The sequence below is a fragment of the Apis cerana genome, linkage group LG5, assembly GCF_029169275.1.
Source record: "Apis cerana isolate GH-2021 linkage group LG5, AcerK_1.0, whole genome shotgun sequence".
Classification (NCBI taxonomy): Eukaryota; Metazoa; Arthropoda; class Insecta; order Hymenoptera; family Apidae; genus Apis; species Apis cerana.
The window spans coordinates 4,664,283-4,685,151 of NC_083856.1; the positions used below are offsets into that span (position 1 = coordinate 4,664,283).

The 20,869-nt window shown below is 38.0% G+C and overlaps 1 protein-coding gene across 6 annotated transcripts in view; it reads right to left on the reverse strand.

Annotated features, from left to right (window-relative positions):
• The window catches only part of LOC107996518 (nephrin), a 419,478-nt gene that overhangs the window by 369,359 nt on the left and 29,250 nt on the right, over positions 1–20,869 (reverse strand). For all 6 annotated transcript variants that reach the window (XM_062074576.1, XM_062074581.1, XM_062074577.1 and 3 more), the window contains exons 4-6: positions 16,293–16,476; positions 15,915–16,017; positions 15,478–15,548 (exon numbers count right to left, since the gene is read on the reverse strand). The gene's annotated coding sequence lies outside the window, so the exon portion shown is untranslated. The remainder of the gene's footprint in view (positions 1–15,477; positions 15,549–15,914; positions 16,018–16,292; positions 16,477–20,869) is intronic.

The following is a 20,869-nucleotide window of genomic DNA, read 5'->3' on the forward strand; positions in this document are numbered from 1 at the left end:
GCGCACGCGGGTCATTGAATTGAAAATTGCAAACGCGTTAGAACGCGGGAGAGGGAGAGAGATAATAGTGGAAGAGCTAGATTGACTTGTGAATTAAGACACTCTTTATATGGGAATAAAATTATATCCGATATAACGAATTTATTTGACGTTATATAAATTAAATCCCTCTGGGGATATATGGAAATTATTATACGTAGGGGATGCTTGTTGACAATTTTAATGCAATTTTAATGCAAAGAAAGAAATTTGAACATGGTCCATAATTAAAACACGTCGGTAAATGACACGACGCGCAATAATTATTAACCGATTCTTTTTATTTCTAATTTATGTAGCAAATTGAAATGGCGACGTGTGAAGAGACAGTGAGGAGGAGACGATGAGAAAGAAATCGGGAGAGAGAAAAGAGAAACGTGGTCTCGATATCGTGGATGTAATAATGCATCGTGAGCAACACCGTGAGGATTCCAAGAAGAAATGGAACGAGATGGTAATGGAACGATTTCAACCCGACGACACCCATTTGCCGTGAGAAAATTAACTAATTCGACGAGATAGAGGGTTCTCCACCACCGCGGAAAGCGTTAGCTGTGCAAATAAAAAGAAGAGAGAGAGTGGAACGGAAGAGGAGAGGAGAGGAGGGATGGGAGCAAAGAAAGGAAAATTATAAGAAAAGAGAGCGGACCAGATGGGGAAGGTGGAGTAAAAGACAGGTGAGGGAAAAAGAAGTAATCACTGGAGATTCTGGAATGAGAGCGAGCAGTCGACTGACTTGCATTCAACGTTTCGATCCGCCTCGGGCTTCTCTTCTTCTTTCTCTTTCTCTTTATTCCTTATCCCCCCCTGCCTATCTTGATCGCCCCCCTCCCCAACGTCAGTCTGAAATCAAGACCGGCTTCCACTTTCCTCTCCATTCTTCTGTTGTTTCTTTTTTTTCCTTCTTCTTCTTCTTCCTTTTTTTTTCTCTCGTTCCATTTCTTTTTATTTCTCGATCATTATAACACTGTACGGCGAATACCGGTTCCGGCCTGGTTAAATCCAATTATTTACAGCTTCCTCCGGGTCGAGAGCGGAGTGTGGCGCACAAATGAGTCGTCCTCGGATCTACTATTGTACAACAGGATGAGACGAGTTCGATTATGAACGATCACTCCGTCGAAGGGTAAATGAAAAGGTAAACGAGCGTTTTCGAATAGCCGCGATATCCTTTCCCTCTCTCTATCCTCGTTTCAGTTCATCTTTCGTCGCATTCGTATCCCTTGGCTTCGTTCAATTTGTTACTCTCTGTTTCAAACGACCCTTCACGTCCAAGTTTCTTTTCTTTCCACGATTATTACGACCCCATCCTCCCCCGGAAATCCAATTATTTTCCGCTCGATCCGCTCGCGCTTTTCTTTTTTCGCGCCAACTTGGAGCACCCTCGACTATTATGTGAGTTGGAACCGGGTTCGACGTATCGAAACGAAAAACTACAATCTTTCCTCGTTGCTTCGAACGTCGATCGAAATCTCGATGGAGATCCTTAATTCTATGCGCTGTCAATAGTATCGAGCACGATTCCTTGTTACCAGGTATACTGTTTGGGATGTAATTAAGAACGAGAACTTTGTTTTTTAAATTTATGTTAAAAGAATGACGATATTTCATGGTGTTAAAAATGTGTAAAGGTAGCTAGTTATCATATGATCTTTACTTTACGAATCTTTGTCCTTGGACGTTAAATCACTATCTAGAATCATCCCCTCGATCCAACCTTAATCCAATTATTTCATGCCTCCTTCTTTCCAACAACTTTCTCGACATTTACGATCTCCACGTGGAGAGTCCGAATCCCATAAGCTATCCACAATACAATTGAAACTTATCAAATCTGTCTTTCTTCCCTTGCAGAATCGGTCATCATATTTTACATTGCACTAATTTACTTTTAATAACAAATTAAATATATTCAATTTATAACTACAATTATCTAAGAAAACGAGCTCCCTTCCCTTCTTTTCTCTTGCTCCTCAATCAATTCGAGGGATCGAAGAAGAGTTTGACATCAAGAACAGAAAAGTAAGTTCGTTCCCTACGGTGAATTAAAAGGGCCTTTGTATCCTTTCGAATCGTCAAGCCAGGAAAGCCTCCTTTCTTTTTACGTAATCCTTCTTTTTTAGTCTTCAATCTCACCCCTATTGCTGCCAACGAGGGGGAGAGCTCGTTCATGAGAATCACAAAAATCAAGGGCTGAACTTCGATACTGCTGAAACTTGGATTGCTACTTTTAGTTTTTGTAATTTTATTCGTGATAAAGGCGATGAAGAAGAAGCTTTTCGAAGAAATTTTATATCGTATATATTCGAAGAAATTGATACTGATATCGACGATTAATAATTTATAAGGTAATATGGATACAGCGGTGTAATTATAGCGATTAAATCGAAAATATAAATACAGGGAAAAAAATTAAAAAATTGATTATTAATTCAATGGAAGAGGAACATGTACATTTTATGTTGATACGATGATAAACGCCGTAATTTCTTTGAATTTTTAAGACGATTAAATTGATTATAATTTAAAAATATAGAAATTAATGAATAACATATTCCTTCCCCTAACAATTTTTAAATTTAACTTGTGCCACTTGTTTCAGCTCTTCAATTAATAAAATGCTTATTTACTGGAAACGTGTATTTTTCTCAAGTGTGTCTGTAGTTATGGACATAGTCTAAACATAACATGATACGATAACATGGTGCTTGAGATTACGCTATGAAACCAAGAGCTCGTAAGTACTCCAAACTTCAGTTTGTCCTCCAGTCTTCTAGGAATGTCTATTCAGAATAAATGCTTGAATGAACGCAAGCAAAGGAATTACAGTTAAATCGAGAATTCCAGGAATTTCGACATTGAATTTTACATTGCAAATGATACATATATATTCCCAAAACACGATAATTAAGAGGGAATCAAGGGATAATGTAAGTAATAAAAATTATCATAATTCTCGATTAAATGCAAATCGTTCACGTTATTCGATCTTTACATCGAATTAAAGATCGACAAATTTCAATGTAGAGAAAAGAAAAAAAAAAACTCCCCACGATTTTCTTCACAGCTCGACATCCAATCAAACAACTAATATCAACCTCTTGGAAGCAAAAACGTCCGTTCTCTAGCAAGAAAGCTAACAGAGACGCAGCGATTGCAACGATAATCCAATTATTCTCTCCTCCCATTTCACCCGACTTCGAGATCCAGTTCAACCCGTTTTTACGTGTCTTCTTGTTTGCCAGAGCGGAGAGTCAGGTGGCTCGAGCTACCCGTGGCTGATTCGCCGAAAAATCTGCGGGGCTTAGAAATAAACGAACGTTGTCCCGATGATCTCGCGGCTAATCAAAGAGTTGTTCCGCGTGTACCCTTATTTTGATCGTAATCGAAAGCGGGGCAGCATCGTCGGTGGTTCCTTTCGTCGTACGAAACGCTTCGAGTTCCTTTTTTCTCTTTTCTTTTCTCTTCCTTTTCCTTTTCTCTCTCTCGTTTCTTCCTTTCATCCCATCACGATTCTTTTTCGCGTGTCGACACGGCTAGTTCGAGGACAATTTTACGGCTTGTACGATACACGATAAACGGGGAAACAAAAATGGAAAGTCCGGTCGGCTTACAAGACGCTATTACCCGATCCTACGCGGCTTAAACTCTCGTCACCGTGAAATCCGCTTATTCCACCACCACTTCCTTAAAAATCCACCTCTGGATTCCTCGTGCCAGTAGGATTCTCGAGGATCTTTTTTAGGGATCACGAGTTCAACTCGTGGAACGAGGATCGATCGCGCGATTCGGTTGATGTTGATTGAAGATCGTCGATCGACGCGTTAATTGGGATTGATCTAAAGAGGAACGAATCGAGAAATAATCGTGAACTAAAAGAAAAAAAAAAAAGAATCGTATCGAAAGCAACCGAATTTTTCCAATTGACGCCTTTAAATCAATTTTCTTCTTCCCTCTTGTTCTCTCTGGATAACCGATTTACGATCGTTATAGCATTATGCTCGACGAGTTCTTTCATTAGAATCCAATTATTCCGCTTCCAGCAGGGCAGACTACTACTCTTTCTCCTTTTTTTTTTTTTTTCTTTTCTTTTAAACCGAAGGATCGAGGATCTCTCGAAACGAGACAAACGATTTCGCGACAAACTTGATTCTAAATTATTCTCTTCTCGAAGAGTTCGTTTTGTTAACCATTGACGAGACTCATTATACGATTATAAAAATATATACGTATATGATGTTGCATAACTTTGAATGCAAAGTGGTAAATTTTGAAGAATCGAGTCGAAGGATTTCGATCGAGTTAATATATCGCGAGAATTATTTTATCGATCATAATCAGGAAACGATCACATCAAAGAATTTTGAAGGGACAAGACGGATCACGTGAGCAACATCATTGGACACGTGGGTAACAAAAGTATGCGTGAAGCATAATTTAGATGTTTCCGATGATGACGAGATCCTGATCCGACTAGCGCTCCAGCTCTCTTTTTTCCAACACGTCAAGATGAAGAATGCCCCTTTTGATGGAACCAACCACGTTTTATCTCTCAACCATTGACTCACATCTATCCATTCGAACTCGAACGAGCAATACAATACGAAATAGACAATATTTACAACAATAATCTCTGAATAACCAATAAAAAAGAACAACCTATTTAACAGGAAAAACAAACGAAGAAAGGGAACCTCTATCTTGCAACTGCACGACTGTTGCAATTGTGATTGAATCTCGAAGAAAGAAGAAGAAGAAGAACTTCGGTTCATAATTTTCTCACCTCTGTCGGTTAGCAACAAACAGGTGGCTAAAAGGGGATACGAAGAGGAAGGCGTGGAACGAGGAGGAAGGCGACAATAGGGACGGAAACGTGGACGAGGAGGCCGTTCTGTGGCGGGCGTCGCATCGGCGACCGCCGATGAACGCTTCATTTTCCACGTTTGCCCTTCGAACAAAGCATTCGGTCGGCCAGATGCATGACCATTCTGCACGGCTACCTCCGATAAATTCGTCGTCTGACCGCGAGCGGGTCAGAGAAAGCGGCCGATAACGCGGAAGATAAGAGACAAGGAGAGGAAGAGAGAGAGAAAGAGAGAAGGAACGAGGTAGATCGAGGCGCGAAATGGATGGAGGGACACACAAGGTGAATAGAGAGGGTTGAATGGTGGTGGAGCGGCCATTAATTGGAGCGTCTCCCGGACGGGCCAGCGATGTGATTATTTTCATGACGTTTCGATTCAAATCAAACGCATTGTTAAACGGTTCCTCATTGTGCGCCTGCTCCAATTTGCAGCGATATTTTACCAGCCAGCCTCCATGCTTCTGTCAATACGCACCGCGCGTGACGATAAACAATCCCAGTGACATCTAGGAAATGGCCCGGGGGCAGTTCGCGCTACAGCTGGAAAGAGATTTTTTTTCCTTTTTTCTTTTTTTCCCTCCATCGTAGTGCTACGATGATTTTGTTGATAGATTTTTTCTCTCTCTTTTTAAATGTCTGTATTTTATTGTTGGGGGACCATTGTGGTATAAAAATTTGAATGGAAAAATCTGAAGCGAAGAGTTCTAGTTTGGAAGAGATTAGTTGGGAAGATATTATAGAAATTTGAAAGATATTTCTAGTATCAGAATGATATTAATTGCCAAGTCCTGTTTAATTAACGAAACTACTGATCACATGTGAATCCATTCTCATATTACACTCGCAATTTACTTCATTATAACGATCATTTTTCATCGATCAAAATCTAAAACAGGATTTTCAAAAATCTCTACCTCTTATTCCTTGCGCTAATTTGATCTCCGTTGTTCTTTCTTCTTTATTTTTCTCTCTGATTAAATCATTATAAACGATCTCTAAAGATGGCATTGAAGTAAAAGACAGAATGAATAGAATATCCTCAACAGCGTTACCCAAAACTCGAAGAGAGAAGAAACAACGAGAGCCTCCCAATTGCAATTCCACTTATCAGCCAAACAGAACAATACAAAGATATATATTATTCACCATTTTCTTCCAAGAATCCCGCTGTCCCGAGCAAACAGACCAAACGAGATTTATAACCATAACCGGTTAACGAGGCTAACACAGTTTCTAAGTCGTGAGAATTCACGTTAGCGAGAACAAGAGCAAAAGCAAAGTGGTGGATCGCGGCGTTTTGCGACGTTAACAAGCAAAAACGAACGAGTTTTGCCGGCTAGCTCGTTGTCTCTCTGCACGTTTTCACCGTGAAAACGTTAATTAAATCTCCCCTATCTCGACCACGGCTTGCTCTGTCTTTCCTCTCAAATCTCTACGGCGTGACTATTGACAGTGATCCATTTTTCCATCTGCATCAAGCTATTCGTCCATTCGTACGAAAAGAGGAAAGAAACGAAAAGAAGAAGTACGATGATTTCTTTAGAACGTCTAGACGGTTGCTTCGAAGAGAGAGCACGAAACTTTCGCATCGATCAACGATCGAACTTCTTCGCCGAGATTTCTTCCGCCGCGTAACAACCGGCTTCTACCGTCTCGTTTCCGGATCGTGCCTCGACTTGATTCTTCAACGTTACTTCTCGTAGTTTCGCGTGAAATCGGATGCATTCGAGTTGCATCGAGTTTGGGTTAAAATCGATTAAATAATTTTCAACGTTTAACGATAATAATCGAATATTGGATCGTATGGAATTAGGAATTGTTCGTATTCATTCAAAATTATTATTCCGTATAATTTATAGAATTTTATCGAGAAGATATATTTCAATATTCCAAGCAGCAATTGTTTAATTATTATGAAAAAAAAATATTAAGTAAATATTAAAAAAAGGATTAAGTAAAAATTGTCCACCATTTGTTTATCCACGAGCAGTGCACAGCACTGATATAACTGATATATTCCCGGGAAGGAACTTTTTAAAAATCATTTACAACCGTGTTTGTTAACGAGGGACAAATGGAAAACGAAATTTCAGGGAGGGATAGAGTGGCCTCGATGCGGCACGCTAGCAATTAAGGAATATAATTAATGCTTTAATCGCGAAAATTTCAGAGGTCATTTGTAATTTAATATTCACGTGTGCCGTCGCGATGCAGGAAATGGTTACGTTTCATTTCGGACGGGGGCTGATGTTTAATATGAGTGAAATTGCATTCAACTCAAGAATGGTCGGTGAAACCGTCTCGAAATATCGTCTGACACCAAGCCTTTAATCCTTTTAATCCTTTCGCTCCTAATCTTCTTAACACCGTCAAACTACACCGAGCCACGTTAATTTATGCATCCATCCTGATTATTTGAATTTTCCCATCCATCTACCCTGTCCTATATTTTATAAATATTTATTTACAAGATGAACGCCTCCCTCTGAATCAAATTAAACTTTCCCTCTTGGATTAGATACATATGCATCTTCTTTTCACGTTAAAACGAGACAAATAATCGCAATATTTTTATTTTAATACGACAATAATAACTTCGAACCGGATTCAAATAAATATTAAATAATTAAAGAAACTTGTTCGAAATTTGTCAAATCAAATTACTATACGAATATAAATGTTTATATTTTTCTATGAAGATCGGCCAAATATTTTAACACCTTTCCAATTACAATTTCCATGATCGTTTCTTTTTCTTATTTTAAAATTATCAATGGATTCGCACTGGATTTTAATAACAATAGAAAAATTTGAAAAATAACGGTACCCGTACTTCGTTTCGAACCAATTTTCGTTAAAATTACCATTTACGAAATTATCAAAGCGGCTCTGGTTACTCCAGTTTCATCCTATATACATATACACTTCCCTCGCGACTCTTTACTTCCCTCGTTGAATTTTATTTCTCTTCGAGTGCTCCCTTATCGAGTGCTAACGACATTTAATTATCGTTGCGAATTAATTCGCGCGAGGAATACACGTTGCCTATGCGCTAAATAAAAAATAAAAGGAGGCGGAAAAAATGGAAGGGGAGAGCTCGAGGAATGAGATAAAATGCATCGCCGTATTTTTGCAAAAAAGAAAAAAAAAGTACATTATTACAAATGCAAAGTGCCATTTGCCTCGATCGTGCTTGCCACCGCATTGCAGAAAGCCAAATTGGTTTACTTAGAAATTCGCGGGAAACGTATACGAGGGCCTCCTCGTTGCGCCACAATTCGTAACTTTTACACCTCCCCTGTCCTCGTTACAACGGCCAAACTGCCCTCCAAACATTTATGGCGATGCTTGACGCGGCGAAATTCCCGACTTGGAGGCAAACCCCATTCGACCGTGCCAATTTTTCATTAATATTACGCGTAATCGCCTTTTTACTTTCCAACTTCCGGGGGAAAAGAGTAGGGAAGAGGGAACTTCGTTAAGTGCAACGATTTAATGCATCGCAATTAGGCAATTCCTCTCCTCCTCTCGTGGGATTCAGGATTTAAGGCGGGAATCGTTAATTTCTTTTTCCGTGGCGATCGTTTTGAATGGATAGGTGACGAAGAAATAGGATTTTTACATTGAAAAGGGATTGGTGGAAGTCAGTTGGTCATTATTTGTACAACTTCTTTTTGGGAGGAGGAAAATATTCTTTTTCGCTACCTCTACATTTTATGCTGTTAAAATTTTGCGGTAAAAAAAAAAGAAATCGAATTCGTCGACACTTTTAAACGTTTGTCGGATCAGTCAAAGGGAGTTGAAAGAGGAATCGTCGAAGATGTTAAAAGATCAAAAGGAAACGATGGATGACCGAAATGTAAACGAGAAGAATCAAAGAAACATCGCGATACGGAGAAGTGGGAAAGAATTAAGAGTGCAAAGAGAAGGCTTGACTCGTGAATGGTGTGAGTCTCGCCAAGCAAAGAGGCGAGCAATAATAATCAAAACGAAAGAGAAGTTAGACAGAGGAATCGTAAAAGAAGGGTTAGAAGGTGTGTTGAGGAAAAATAAGCAAGTACTGTCAAGATCAAAAAATAAAATAAGACTGAGGAAAGATAATAAATAGAAGAGCTTTGAATTTAACGGTGATAGTTTCTAAGAAAACCTGACCTGTCTTCTCTTCGATTCTAAAATTTCGAGACATCCCGATGCATCGGCTAAAATCATCATCCAATGACTCGACGTATCGTATACGTTTACATTACACGTCAAAAATTTGGATAAATCAATATTTTAATTTCGCGTAACAGGACGGAAAAACTGTAATATAGCAACTGACGTACACAACTTGTGAAATATATTTTATAGTGAGTGAGAAATAAAATGAAAAAAAAGAAAAAAATACTAAAATTTCGATGAATGATCATTTCTGACGTACGCAAATTATAACTTCATATATAATCTAAATGACTCGTGAACGAGAAATCCCTTAATTAGATACATTTAACATAAAATAATTAAACCCACGATAAACATTCTAATCTAAAAATGCAAATGTCGATTCTATAACTAAAACTATTCTTTCGCGCGAATAATCAAAACGTTACATCTCGAAAGAGAGAAATTATCGTAACACGCGCTAAAAAAGGGATGCTTTTAACAAATTATCCCTTTTCGCCGGGTACAAGGTGGTGAAGTGTCATAGGGCGGGTTCGAGTGGAAAGGTATATATGTATATATAAAGGACGAAATTGCATCCATAAAAATCGCACTTTGACCGAACCACGTGTTTCCAACTCGCGTGTGTACAAACACATCTCGGGGAACAAGCAAGGGATGGATGGATGAGTGCATATTCGCTTGTGCACGAGGGGTAAAAAAGAGAGGTGGGGAGGGGAGGGGATAACAAGAGCTGGGAAGAGAGGAAACTGAAGAGGGGGAGAGAAAAAAGAGGAAAAAAAGAAGCGAGAGAAACTTTTTCAGTAGCCAGTTCTATTTCATCGAGGTCCCTTTCGCCCTCACTCTTACGAGTTCAGACCATTTTTATTGGCACCAGGCCATGAATTTAAAATTACGCCAATGGGGTACATTTAGCTCTTTGCCAGGCTTCGCTAATTTACTTCACGACCAATTCCTACCACCGGCCAAATATCCTTACGCATTGTAGTCCAATGCTCTCACCCTGTCTCGTCGTTATTGTAAATATTTTTTTGCAAAGTTTTAAACATCGGATCCATCGTTTCTAGGGTACGTTAATTAATGATTTAAAGGATGCAGAAGGTGAAAATTTATGAGGTGCAGAAGGAATAAAAATGATAAAGAATTACGAAGTGGGAAAATACGAAAATATTAAAATTTGGATAGATGATAGGTTTAAGTAGTAGTAATATTTGTAATCTAAATTTAACAATTTTAATAAGTAATAACATCTATCGAGTATATATATATATATATATGTATGCATTTATTATGGCAATCCTCGATGGAAAAATTGAATAATATACACGAGTCGTCGGGAGCAAATATCGAGTAGTTAGATTCGATAGCGATATAGCAGGAGAAGACGACTCCCAAGGGTCGTCGACACGGATTCGATGACGATGTTAAACATCATCAGCAATGAGCCGAACGAATTAAAATTACGATATCGATCCGATTATCAATCCACGAATGGATCCCAATTCACATTCTCGTGTATTTCCTTCAAAAATTATCTTATATCATAAATCTTAAAACCTTATTAAAAATTATATGTTGAGCAGAACATCGAAAGTCGAAAAGATCTCTCTGCGTTTGCACAAAAGAACAATTAACAATTATCCCCAGAGAATAGGAGAAATTTAAATTTAAAAGATTTCGAATGATTCTTTAAAACATTTCACGTACGAATAAAAAAAAAATACACTCAACATCGAGTGGTGTGGAATAAAAGAAGCATTCATCGAAATAACACAAGTGAATTCCCGCGTACGTGTTTCCTCCGTTCCTGAAATTAATCTCGAATTAATTCCAAGATCAAGAGCGACCACCGTTTCCCCGAACGAACGGTGATGGGGGGAGAAATCAAAGGAAGACAGGAAAGGAACGGTGGAATTTCGACGTTTCATTCAATAAACAGGGGAATTCGGGGGAGGGGGATGGATTCGCAAGCGTTCCTCATGCGGCGATTGCAATCAGAGCTATGAGAAGCGTATTTCACGAAACTTCGTTTCTCGCGCGGCGAGCAATTGGACCAAAAAATCCGACGAATTGCGGTGTGCCTTAAATTTCGTCGAAAAAGAAGGTAGAGATTGGCGCGTGTATCCCAGAGCCACCGTCTGAAATGCGGAGAGAGTGCCGCCTCCGCCCCGAGAGAGAATTCGTCGATGGCGGAGGATAAAGGGTGGCGAGAGGAAGGTCGAGAGAGGTGAAGGGAGAGGGAGGATACAGGGCGCGACGTAGGAAAATAAAAGAGGAGAGGAGAGAGAGACCCAGAGAGTTCGGTCCAGTGTTTTCCAGCACTCTTCGAAAATTGCATGGCAGAGCCAGCATAAGTATTTTATATCAAATAGTTCAATGTTTGCCGAGCAACCGGAGCCAATTCGCCCGATGGGTATTCGACGCCAAGTTCAAAAATTTACGATAAAATTATTCGCGAATATTTGAATAGCAAGAGAAGTATCGGGGGCGGGATCGTTCGCTCTAATAATGCATCCATAGAGCAACCCGGAGCTCGGACAGAATACGGCAGTGATTGATTGATAGAATTCTTTAGAATATCTCTACCCTCCCTCTCCCTCCCATCCGCCCTCTTCAATTTTCCATCCATTTGTTCCTCTTCCCCTCTTGACACCCCTCGCCTCGTTGTTACATACCATCCCGTCCATCCCAGGATGGCATTAACGCGGAATTTCGCAATATTTTCTTGGTTAGATCAGCGATCCCCCGTTTGATTTCAACGATTCGATGAACGTTTAAAAAAATCTTGCACCGTTAAAGATTATTTTATAAGAATAATAATATTGTAACAACAATGCAGTACAAAAATTCGGATTAATCGCGTCGAAAGGAAGAATTTCGCGTCATCAGAATCATTAGTAGTAGTAATAGTAGTGGAGCTCTGGGTGTATAAAGAGAGCGTTTATGAAATTTTGATAATGCAACGTGGGACGTAACGACGCGACGTTTAAAGGCTCGCGAGCGAGGTAAAAACAGAAAGGGGTTGGAGAGGGTTTGACGTTGTGCCGAGGTGAATCTCGACGCATCCGTGGGGGAGGTCCGGTAGTTTCATTTCCTTCGCTCACGTTCCACTCTCCGTTATTAGCCTAAGAGTCTGAAGTGGCGAGAGAAAGGTAGAAGGAGAGCGTTTCGCGCAGTTGACCCTTCCTGGAGAAAGTGTCAAAGGAACGAACGTTTTCCCAAATTACGACCCCACGGATAAACGCTCCGAGTAACGACGTTGCTCGGATAATCTTGTCCACCCTCCAACACCTCTCGCCCGTTTTATGCCCGCTCGAATTGTCACTTGCTGATGAAAATGGGCAAACTTATCTCCTTTGAAAATTGAATGACGCAAATTGAAAACGCGAGCCATGATGAATTGCTCGTTAAATTGTCTCAAAGGTGTTTAACGATATGAAACAACGTATTCGACGAGAGTGATTTCATCGTAATTTTCCAATTACGAAGCTTAAATCGGCTCGGATTGATCCCCTACATTTGAATCTAAATTTGAATCATTTGAGACACGAGAGAAATGGTATTTACCGTCTTGATACTCTTTATAAAAAAAAAAGAGAGAGAGAGAAGAAAAATGAGACCATAATGCACGAACGAAACTCTTTGAAACTTTCGATAAAAAATTCAAAAGCCTGTTATCATCCAATAACGAAATTACTTAAAGAAATATCCACGATGAGGATATCTCGATTGCTCGATCATCACTGCCCGCTATCAAAGAGTAATGGTTAAAGTTCCATCTAACTCTTCCTATAGAAATACCTCCATTAGCATTCTCTTCCACATTTTTCTTTTTTCACCGTCGCGTCAACAAAATAATTTTCAGAATAATTCGCGAACGGGAACTTTTCTGAATTGCTCTCGCTCACTCTCCCCCTCCCCTCCCGTCCCTCGTTTCCCCTTTCGCTACGACGATCGTTATTATCGTTAGAGACACGCGTTGTACGTCCACAAAGTCGAAAAATAGTCCTCGTATTTATCACGAAACGAGCGAAACTTTCTATTCCCCCGCAATTCCCCGAGATTCTATTGTCGCGTGACACGCAGTATTTCTCTCGAATTTCGCGCGTTTCAAGGGAAAGAAACTTTTTTCACAGCGCCGTAATATTTCCCTACTCGCTTATAACTTTATTTAATAAACGGAGACTAATACCACATGCCTTGGTATACGTTCCTTATTTATTTCCGTTCCGGGCCACGGCTCCTCCCTCTCCCTCTCCCGCATTATCCTCTCGCGCAGTTCTTTATTATGATGCACCGCATAAAAGCATCATTACGTGATTTCTCACAATGATAAATTGTTTGCCCCGTTGAAATATTCCATCCAGTCATCCCTCCTCTCTCCCCTCTCCTCCCTCTCTTTCTCTTTTTTCTTCGAGAAAGTAAATAATATCGAAGAAAATAAAAATTCGTTACGTACTCCGAGGTATATACGGAGGCTATTGTATTGAAACAATGGCAGGGATGGAAAACAAAAGGATAAAAAGATGGAAAGAGAAGGCGAAAAGATGGAGGAGGAGGAGGAGGAGGGTGGAAAGGTAGAGTATAATAATCCACGCAGACGGATAATGTGCAACGTTGTAACAATTTACCTCTCTCGAAGAGGTATGAAATTATTTCGACGGAGGGCTAAAGAGAATTGGTCACAATGGTCCGACGGGCCCATTGTAACCACCTGCACAGTCGTATCGTAAATACGAATCCCCTCCGAAGGAAGTAGCACGATAATGTATGAGAGTGTGAATTATATCATTTTCAAAAAATTATCGCGAAAGGAGGATGGTGGTCTTGACCCCTCGACAATTACTTTTATCGCGAGTTCAAAGTTAGACAGTGGAGAAATTCATACGTATAATGAAACTAAATAAATCAACCAGACCCTTCTTTAAGTTTCAAGAAAAATCGTTCAAATCATCCGATCAAGATTTAATAACGTTGAATGAAAACCAGAAGAAAGAGATTTCACCACTGTCTTGATTAATTTTCGATTTTACAAATCCAAATATATCTAGCTTATAATATCCCTTGTGACAAAGAGCCCACCAGTTTGGCCTGCTCGAGTAGCAGGAATCCCAGAGTCGTTTCAAAGCAAACACGATTCACCGGAAAGAATTATCCTAACAGATACACCCCCAACTCCCGGATACGCAGGTTCTCGCGAAGAATCTTTATACGAGATGTTTTTGCCCTGGTTGAATAACATTCCGCCCTTTTTCACGCCACTACGTGAGCCGATACGTTTTTTCCCATCGAACCACGTGCCTCCATATAACGTGTCAATGGTAGGAAACGAACGTCTCATCCTATATTAGCCTAGTTTCGGCCCATTTCTTTTTTTTTCTTTTCTTTTTTTTTTTTTTTTTGTTCCCTTCCCTTTCTCTTTCTTTTTCCAACCAAGCCAGTTTCAGCCGGTTTCCATGGAAGTGGTGGAATTTCAACGTGACCGTGGATGGTAAGGATGATATATCGATGATACACGTGAAGGCCGTGTTTGTGTTTTCTATTAGGCTAATCAGGACCGTGACTGGGAATACAGGCGGGTAAATGTGTGCCAACTCGGCTAAGGAAGACATGTGTATCCGACTTGTGTACGTGTATGGAGTGCCTTTATGCGAGTACGTAGGATACATAAAGGGATGGAATCGAGGGTGAAGTGTATATACCCGGAGTAATACAAACGGAAACGAGGCTGGTATGGAACTAACAACTGAACCGGGTATACCGTGAGCTATATAAATTGAAGGTTTAAGGAATAACACGGTAAGATGATCGGTTGTCATCGTGGAAAAATTCGTATGAATTCCTAACGTTTAGGATACTTGATCTTTCGAAAAGATTTTAACGGATGAAAACACGAGATATATGTGTATGTATGTGTATATCATTGGATTGTCGCTTGCGCAACGAAATGAAAATAAAGCAAAGTGTTATTTGTTGTTTGTTCTCTCTGACCTGAGACAGTATTTTGTGTAAGTGCTTCTACTAATGGATATGTATGAATGGATGGATATGTATTTATGGCTTAAATTCATTGATTAAATATTTATTTATCAATCAATATAATTAAATATAATTCCTGCCTATGACTATGAAACTATATTTTTTTTTATTCCTACCTGGCAGAAATCTAAAAGTTTATTACATATTTATTATCTACATACTTATCTACATCTATTTTCTACTTATAGAAAAATTTGTATAGAAGATTTGCATAGAAAACTTATCTAAACTCGTTTAGATAAAAGCTTATTTTAAAAGTTTTAATCAAAGAAATAGAAATTTCTTCCCATCAATCTTATAACGCTCTTAATAATAAGTAAGAGTTAATAATAAATAAGAATTAATGATAAAACAAAAGTATTTAATAGACTTACCATTTCCTTTCATTCAGATGGAATCCAAATCTTTCTCGTATTTATTTAAAATGCTTCTTGCGAGTTAATATCTGAAACAAATTTATTTATTGGATTAATAATAAAAAAAGAAGAGACAATTGATAGATAATAAGAAGATAAATTGAAGATAAAAAGTATGTAATAAAAATTATATGAAATTTCAAATATTTTAAGCATATAAGATTTATGTATTTTAAAAAACCTAACAAAGTTATCAATATATCAAAAAATATATATATTATAGCAATATTTTCCATGATAAATACAATTTATAATAAGAAATGTTGAAAAATAAATACATTTAATAACTAAGAGAGCTAATAACTATTGTATTCTTCATTTTAATAAATAAGTAAAAAAACAATAGAAAATTGTTCTAAATACATTTATTTCTTGTAAAAAAAGTAAAATATTACCTGATATGTCATGATATGGCTATAAATCGTCATGAGATATGCATGCTTCCTTTATAAGTCACAGTTCACAGAACACAAGAATTACAATTCACAGAACGATAATCTGCACAAATAAAATTAAAAGTAATGAAAAAAATGTATAAAATTACAAATAAATTAAAATAAGCAATAAAAGTATTGAAATTTTAACTAAAAGACATATAAACTACCGATAACCTCAATAGCGAGATGCGCAATTGAAAGAAAAAGTACAAAAAAACTTAAAAATCTAATTAATTTTGATTTAACAATGTTTAATAAGTTATTAAATAAGTAAAGCTAACAATAATATATAAACTGAACAACAAAATAAGAATAAAATTATTAGAAATTACTTACTGCGCAGTTAAAATTTCGCACTCGACCTGACGCACCTTGTCACGATGATTTTCGACAGTAGAATGACGCCCCGCGCCACAGGTTCGCCTAGGACGCTTCTAATTGGCTAGCGTAATATAGTTCCTTATTCGCTCAAACCGCGCGAAAATTTAAATATTATATAATACGCATTAATTATGGATTCCTATAATATTAGAATTTCAGAAAGTTTGTTTATTGAAAATAAATATTAATATTAAATAAATATTAATTATTAAAATTAATTTAATATAAAAGTTATAGAAATTATAAAAACAAATATAATAATAAATAAAATAATCATTTAATTACTCAATATTTATAATTTTGACAAATAAATATATCATTAAAATTCATTTTAATACTAAAGAATTTTCAATTTTAAAGAAATTGAAAATATTTTTGAAAGAAAATAAATATAATATATAAATTTAATGAATAAATAAATAAAAAATATAAACCAACAAATAGATTGGATAACAAATATTTTTATTTACTCTTCATCATCCATACAACATTTTTAACCATGTCAACCAAATAATTGTATCATTTATACATAAAAGATATAATAATTATTCATAAATAAAAACAAAAAAGAGATGAAAAATACTTTCAACACTTCAAAATAGAAAATTTAAGAATCTTTTTTAGAATCCTGCAATAATTTCAAAACAATTTTTCTCGCAAAATTTCTTAAAAACGATTCGCCTGTTGTAGATAGCCCGACTCGTTGTCAAAAAGGAACACCGGTTCGTGCCGTAAAACTCCCAGCCGGCCGAGAAAAATGAATGCCGGGGTGGGCATGACTAAAGTACGATTGTCCATATTTCAGACGTCGAGAAAGAAACGCAAGCACCTTTTCGTGACTGGGATAGGGTAAGTGTGGAAAAAATCATACTCGAAGAATCGGCCGAGGAAAGTCTAGAAGCAGGGGCTTGTGTCGAACGAGGGGAAAGAAACGGGATAGGTGGGGAGGAGGTTGGGAGAGAACAGTCTAAAGAGACATTCCCTTCGAATACTCGAAGACCAAGGGAATTTGTAACTTTATAAGTCGGCCAACTCGGCGTGCTCCACGCGCGAAAGTATTAAGTACGATGATATATATCGGTAATATACTTTCGGTGTGTCTGCCGGGATTTTCGAACCGACGATCGAATCAACGCTGGTCTCAAAGGGAAGCTTGCCGTTCTACTTACTCCCAGGTTCGAATCTCCACGGCACGAAGTACCAAACGAAACTCAATATCGAAAGTAGGGCCTGTATAGTTTGCAAACTCGATTGTTCAACTGTTTGGACATAATCGCGTCCGTCAAATAACGATCTTTGACTCTTAAAAAGGTGTCCACCTTTTTTTTGGAAAACGGAACTTAAGAATACTGCTTTTACGATAATATTCTGATTATGTATTATGAATTATGTATTATATCAATAAGAAAAATTTTGTACAATAGTTGTAGCGAACGTATGAAGATCACACAAAGAAAGAATAAAATATCTTCGTTTTCCTTGATTTTAAATATAAATCTAAAAGTCAGATTTCAACTCTTGTAAATACATAAATAGAACTTCCAATTGTTATCTGAACATTCGCACGAAAGAATCAATGTAATATTAATTTTCTGTATATTTTCGTTAATTATAGGAGATGAAAACATAGAAACGCCGGCTATTTGTCGCATTGCAATCTGGTCTCTTCAACAACAGTTTATCTCTTCAAACATTGAATTCGAAATTTCTAATGTCCCCGAGAAATTCCTTAATCGAACTTTGGTTAAACTGTCGCCCAAGGAAATGTCGTCCGTGACAAATCTCGGTGCCGTGGTGAAAAGTTCTTGGACGAGGGACAAAGAGTGGAAAGTGAAAGAGAACGGAAGAGAAAGGAAATGGAAAAGGGAAGAAAGGACACGCGAGTTGGAACAAATGCAAATTATATTGCCGGCTAACGTTCGCTGAGACTGAAAAATGCCAGGAGAGCGATATAGGATGGCGTATTTTAAAAGCAGGCCAGAATGGTACGAAGTGTAACCAGTTAAGGTAATTATCACTCGTTTTTTCGTGAATACCAGCAGGGTATTTTGAAGGTATTGTGCGAACTGACGTAGAGAAAAATGACGATCCGAGCACTGCAAGCTTACCACGCGTCCCTGGTGGAAATATGTTTACCAGTTGGGCACAAATTAAATGAAATGTAACCGAGATTGACCATTTTGTATTAAAGACAAGTTTCCCGCACCTGATTCTTACGCGCAATTTATTCTTTCGTTGCAGAGAGTGCACAGGAGATCGAATAACTTGTTACTCGATTTTTCATCCTGTGTCGAGCAATTGGATTCGAAATTGAAAAGTGCTAAATCTCAACGGTTGGAACGATTTCTTAAAATTATTGTGATTATAAATAACACATAATTTCTCTGTTATTTTTTATTTTAGAAAGAAAAGAACATTGATTCAATAAAATTCGTTAATATTTCGTTGAAACTATATCAATCAAGGCCTTGTAACCCATGGCACAAACGAATGTCCCATTCCTGCCACGTTGTCGAATGTTAACCCGTTAATTAGCAACCACGTTATCGGAAATCGCGTGACGAACGAATCCGGCGACAAGTTGGAACGTTTATTCGGAAACGACACGAAGCAAAAAGCGATAAAGAGAACGTTCTATTAACCATATATATATATTTCTAGATATTTCGTTAAAAATCATCGTGCATTATCCAATTACACATACGGCCAATCCACATCGAGAGCAGATCCGCAACTCTCGAACAAACCGGTTACACAATCGTCTTATATAGCTGGTTTTGAACGATCGAGCGGACCTCGTTTTCATAAATTCCGAATTCCATTAAATCGATAACGCTATTGAGATAATAATACAGAGTGATTCACGAAACGTATATCCATATTTCATCAGGCACGAGTCTAGGCCTGAAGAAAGTAAGTAAAAAATATGCCTGTGTGTTGTAATTTGAGAATATAGAATATAGAAATAGTTAAAAATTAAAACACGATTTTATTTTCCAGCATGTATTACAGACCCCCTCCATGAGAGAGAGATCTATGAATCGTGGTGTATACATTGACCTAGAGAAATAAAGAGATTGGGCGCATTCTTGGCGCAATGAAAATCATTCGAATGATACGAACAACGCCGTAACGTAGCAATGCCTTACGTTATATTCTCTTCCATTCTTATTCGGGAGGAAAGAGTCATTAAACGAAGTTTACTATTCCACACGATGGAAACAACGCGCGCCATTTGCGACGCGTCCAGAAGCGGGGAATCGCCGGGCAAAGCGCGAGGGCTGCGACTTATAAAATCTCAATTTACCGGATTTTCCCGCTACAATGGGGACTAATGAGTGTAATATTGCCCGGTCTGGAAGGAAGAAAAGTAGGTGTTTGCGATTTAAGGAGGATCCGCTTCCGAGAGGAAGCCGTGCGCCATTTCCAACCGAGAAAATATCTCGAACGAGATACTCGAGGAAGTATCATCTTCGAATTCGTTTGGAAAGAGAGGGAGGAATCGAGCTTTTTATTATCGCTCGCGCTTGTCAATGAGAAAGTTAACGAGGAATCTCGAGGCGGGGAATCTCGCGATCTGCTTTAACTTTCTAATAAAGGGACGGCCGGTTTCTCTTTTAATTATTCAAGAAATGGTCGGGTGTTTAAATTAGCCTGTACAAACGCAGACATTTAAACAAAACGCAGCGCACGCGTGTGGTAACGAAGGCTCGTTACCACAGCAAGCTCGAAATTTTGAATAATCTTGTCCTATTCTTTCTTCTCTCTTGATTTTCAGCCAAATGGCCGATGATAGGAGATATTTTCATAATAATTAAATATTATTCGTATTTATATGTAACGCAATAACAGATGGATAATTTATAACGGTCGGTTGCGAATTGGTGAATGTATAGAGATACTAACGAGATGTTCCTCCTTTGTTTCTTCACAATTGTGAATGTAAAATCAGAATCTCATTAAAGTTTTTCTTTAAGATCGGTTCCCAGGCGAAGGTATCGATGAGGGAATGTTTGACAAGATATCTGAAAAGGATGGAGGTTTTTCAATTTGCAAAGTGAATCGCGAATGCATCGCTCTCGACGAATCGATTTCATCTTCGTTCAATGACAGTGGAGAATTGTTCAAATATTCCGCGTTGATGAGAAAACAGTTGGTGTCTTTGTATATACGCTCTTCTTACATAAAAGATCTTGCACAAGATAAGACTCGATAAACTAAAAAAAGAGATTTTGCATTTCGAAGAACCAAGTCGAGAGACCTCGATAATATTGCGGATATACTTGAGAATACCAGATTGTTTTATTTATTGTGCACATTACACATTTTCCGTATTCGAAATTCCTTCGATCCCTAACACCTCATAATATAATCAAATTTAGATCAATCTCGCTATAAAGTTTTGAGTTTTCAACTCGCTCGTTTGAGAAATCTGTCGAAAAACTTTCTCGTCGATTCGAGAGAAAGAAAACAATAATAATTGTTTTTATTCGGCACACGTAGCAAATCTCTTTATCAAATTAACCAAACAA